Source organism: Canis aureus, chromosome 9 (assembly GCF_053574225.1).
Source record: "Canis aureus isolate CA01 chromosome 9, VMU_Caureus_v.1.0, whole genome shotgun sequence".
Lineage (NCBI taxonomy): Eukaryota > Metazoa > Chordata > Mammalia > Carnivora > Canidae > Canis > Canis aureus.
This window is the reverse complement of record NC_135619.1, coordinates 14,442,465-14,447,626: the sequence shown is the minus strand read 5'-3', so window position 1 is coordinate 14,447,626 and position 5,162 is coordinate 14,442,465.

Below are 5,162 nucleotides of genomic sequence, written 5' to 3'. Positions count from 1 at the left end.
ACTTGAAACCAAGTCAGGCAGAGGTTTTGGGTAACCTAGGGACCTACTATTTGCAAGTGGCATCTGAAGTGGGATGGGAGATGTCTTGTGGGAATGAGTCCTTAACCTGTGGGATCTAGATACTGTCTCCAAGTAGATTGTGTCAGAATTGAATTAAATTGTAGGATACCCAGCTGATGTCATAGAGAATTGCTAGTTGTAGGTGAAAAAAAACCTCTAATACTTGGTGACCAGAAGTATCAGGAGTGAAGTGTTCTGTATGAAAGTAAAGGAGAAAGACGCAGAAGGAACAATTGATTTTTTTTCCCCTTAATTTCCTCTAGTTCTGGACTGTGCAGGTATTTAAGTAGTCTGTACTGTGCAGGATGCTGAAGGGGTTAATGAGACCAGGTAGTAAGAGAAGTAATTATATATGTACCCCATATGTGCCATGTTATTAAGATATGCATTTTTATGTATATTAACCGTTTGATCCTTAAATAACCCTCAGAAGTTATTTCTATCTTTATTTTGTGGAGAATTCTAATTGCTAAGAAAGTTATCAAAGGTCATACAGGTGATCACTGGCAGAGCTGGAATTCACACCAATCAGGTTTATCTTCCTCAAAGACATGGCCCTTCACAGAGGACACACTCAAGGACATTACAATTTATTTAATGTTTCCATTCATTCAGTTTGCCTTCACTGAATTTAAATAAAGTGTCTTCAAGAGCCAAAGTGTTACAGCAGCAGAGAGAACAAAATAAGGGTCACATAGCAGATTTATAAAATACAGGCCTAGTTGAGGCTCATTTTACAAGTATGTTCTATGCTTCACCTTTGTTGGCATACTGCCATTCTCCTGAAAGGGAATTTTCTGGAGATGCATGTGTCATTTGCATTTGTGGTTTTGGAAACTTCCCAGAAAACTATGATCTGAATAAAAGGATATGGTATTTAGGTAAAAATGACACTTAGCTTGACCTAGCAACCCAACTTCCAGAATTGAAGTTATTACTAAAATGATTTTGAGTAGTCTTTAAGCATTTAGGTATACATGCACACACATGGTATCTTTTTAGAAAAAACAGACTTTGCCTGCTGCCCTTAGGCCCTGTTTGTAACATCACATTCTAGTGACTAAATGGCCTTACTACCATATAATATCAAAATGTGAAACATTCACACTGCTGTGGCAAAGTGCCATTATACTTGTATTATCATTCATCAAGTTTTACAAACAGATTAGAAAAAGATAATCCACATGGTACAGGTGCTGTATGTAAATGTTAGTTGCTGCTGCTGTTCTTATCCATCATTTTTGTTATTTTTCCAATCCAACCAGTCACCAGCATTAGTACTATCAGGGGTAGACCCTAAAACTATTTGGAGGCTCTACCACTAGTAGGAATCTCATATGCCTTTGACCAAAGAAGTATCTTCTTTTATCTGAAAAAGGCGCTCTTCAGATAATCAGATTGATTCAACCAAGCCATCATCCTCTCCCCATTTCCCTCTTTCATTTTCCCCTTTTGTTCTTTCTTTCTTTTCTTCAACAAACATTTATTAACTCTCATAATTAATTCATCAATTTATTCAACAAATGTATATTGAGTGTCTACTCTATGCCAGACCTGGTTTCAGGTGTAGGATTAAAGCAATGAATAAAGCAGACAAAAATACCTGCCTTCCAGAAGATGCCATTGCAGCGGCTCCATCAGGCCAGACATCTCAACAAGATTATCAGTCAGTCAGGGTTCACTATCAGTCATCCTGTCAGGCAATAGGTAAAGAAAGGGAAGACGAGAAGAACAGGCCTCCTAACAGCTGACACTCCCCACCCCAGACCCATATGCAGCCCGCCCTTCATCTCCCGCCAGAGTCTGACCACATACCAGAATGGTTAAGAAAAATTTTCCTGAGGCACCTGGGTGACTCAGTGGCTGAGCATCTGCCTTTGGCTCAGGGCGTGATCCCAGGATCCTGGAATTGAATCCTGCATCAGGCTCCCTGCGGGGAGCCTGCTTCTCCCTCTGCCTGTCTTTGCCTCTCTCTCTCTGTGCCTCGCATGAATAAATAAATAATCCTTTAAAAAGAAAAGAAAAGAAAAATTTCTCTATTGCTACACTCACTTTTGTGTGATGCTCTGGGTTGTCTCCACCTCTGGAATCTCAGTTCCTATAGCTGAGGTTTTTGCTCTCCTTTCCAACCAGTGGGTGCCTAACACCAGGCAGCTGGGATACAGAGCCTTTCATGAGGAAAAATCTAAATAAGTAAAAAAACTGAGGACAGCTTACATGAAAATCAAGACTCCTGACCATAGGCCCTGCCAGGCACCTTACCATTAGGTCTGAACCTGTACCAAGGAGCTCTGCAAACTAGGAATCCATTGACATATAGTCCACTTCTGTCAAGCTAGAAACTCATGTCAACGATGCCTGAAGGGCATGACCAGGAAGATTGAATCTGACCTACTTCATACTCTGGCTCCTTCTCTGCAGGATCTTAATGAGTTTTGTTAAACCAAATCTCCGTTTCCCTAAAAAAATCAAATCAAAGTGATTCATGTAGAAATACCTTTTATCATGCCATGTTGATTAAAATCACTGTTTTCAAATGAGGACATGTAAAGTTATCTATTACAAGAGCAGGAACAGAAATGATCTAAGAAATAGGTAAATTTAACTCTCAGAAAACCAAAAAATGTTATTTTGGCCAGTGATTCAGCCTCTTTCCCTCAAACCAAACGTTTAACTAAAAGTAATAACATATGAGGAAAATGGATGCTTTAAGTCACATTTCTTATTTTCCCTTTCTTCCTGGTGGAGGTGACTAATGAACAGTGAAATAGCCAAAAGGTAGGCAGGAAGCCACAGAGGAGAAGAGGAGGAGCAAAGGATAGAAATAATCCACAAATGGTAGCTAGGTCCGAAACAATGTAGAATTCAGTATATTTTCACTTTGCAAGGTAAGGGAAGAGGCATGGAAAATCACAGTTATATTAGCTTAGGTAATGACAGCAATTAATAAGTGCATGCCTCTACTACACTAGACCTGGAACCTGCCAGGGATTTTATATCCATTATCTCTCAGCAATCCTGTAAGGGTTGCATTATTCTTATTTAAAGAAGAAAAATTGGAGGCTCAGAGAGTTAAGTAACTGGCCCAGACCCACACAGCAGGTGGTAGAGCCTGGATTGGAAGCTAAGCTCAACGCCCTTTCCTTTCACCACATGACTCCTCCACACTACACCTTAGAATCCACTGCAAACATTACACTTTTCTCACATGGGAATATATTATGTTATTATGACAATTTGAAACATATTAAATAAGATTCTAGTGAAACATGTAGGCTATCATTTGTCTATGGAATGCAAATTGTAGTCTAGAGAAAAATTACCCAGAGAGCTTATTTAAACTGAATATTCCCTGGTCCCATCCCCAGAAGACTGAGATTCAATAGGCCTAGGTAGAGTCTAGGAATCTATATTTTTAACAGGCAACTAGGTAATTAATATAAGTGTTCCTTATATCACACTTTAAGAAACAATGTCATAGACCTTATCCCAAATTGCCAAGTCACAGTTTATTCCCTTGCCTTGTCACTTGTTTTATTCTAAGATAGATGGAGCCATGCCATAGTAGTAGTAATCTGGTGTAGTTGGGAGGGAGGGGATACAATACTGGTAGGAGACGCCTTTGTAGAACTCTGTTGCTAACTAGTTGGGTGAACTCAAACAATTCTTTTAAATGTCATGGGACTTTGCTTCCTCATTAGTAAAACAAAGAGTTTCTAAAATCACACATCTATGATTTCATTTGGCTGAAGGAAGCCGATTTTTAAAATGATAATGATCTATAGAGCCTAAACATTTCAATGGTGAAATGAAAGAAGCAGAGTTTACTTTCTTTATAAATGTTAGAATACCAATACAAAATGTGTCTCCAAATATCATGGGTTTGGGGGAAGGGAATAAAATCCAAAACTGAAAGCAAGTATAACGTAAATTATATTTTTGAGACAATTCAGTTATTTGCTTAGCAACCAATTTCTTCAGATAGTTGCATCTATACTAAGAATTCTTCAAGTATACAGTATTTCCAATCTTAGAAAGCAAAGAAAGTTGTTACACAATCATTATTCTTTCTAATTTTCAGTAGTGTCTAGAAGTCCAGAGTTATTTTGAGCTTACTTTTAAAGAACTAAAGATACTCCTTTATTTATATCAATATCCCCTTGGATATTCAAAATACAAGTTGAGAATTGCTGATTTATGTCGTCTTAAAATGCCCAAAATGTGGGGGCACCTGGTTGACTCAGTCAGTTAAGTGGCCAGCTCTTGATTTCAATTCGGGTCATGATCTCAGGATCGTGAGATTGCGCCCTGCATTGGGGCTCCACACTGGACCTGGAGCCTGCTTAAGATTCTCTCTTCCTTCTCCTTCTGTCCCTTCCTTGCCACTCATGTGCACTCTCTCTCTAAAATGCCCAAAGTGTGGCTTATTGGATAGTTAGTGTCCATGGAGACAAGATTAATAAGTGAACGGAGTCACATAAGTGAAATACAAGTTACAAAGGAGAAAGAGAAAACCAGTGAAATGGCTATGGTTCTAACTCACCAAGGAAAATTATGACACAAATTTGCTGCATGTTCAGGAAATTGTGTAGATGTTTATCTCCTTGCTCCATGACTTATTAACACCTTCCTGACAGGCATTAATTTGCTAGCTCAGATAGCCTCATCTAGTGACAGAACTTGGTTACAGAGAGCCAAGAAAAAGGTATATTACTATACAGGAATTCTGAATCACCAGAAACAAAAGAAACAATTTGCTCAATTATGAACTAAGTTGAGATGCACTACTTATAGCAATGCGGAGGGAGACATTAATTTCACTTTAGAAAGTGTGTAATATTTTCTCCAGCATTTTGCAGTATAATTTAACAGCTCTTATTTAAAAAGGAACTTTTCAACTCAATTGATGCTAGTTTTATCTCCAAAGCTTTCAATTATACCACATTCCCTAAAGTATCATATTAAGCAAACTCAATGCATTCATAATCTCACATAGCCTATATAGTACAGTAGAGTCACTTAGGGAAGTGTTTTGAGATTATTTCGCATGTAGCATAAGGATAAATATTCCTTTTCTATGTATTTTCTAGCTATTTCCTTAG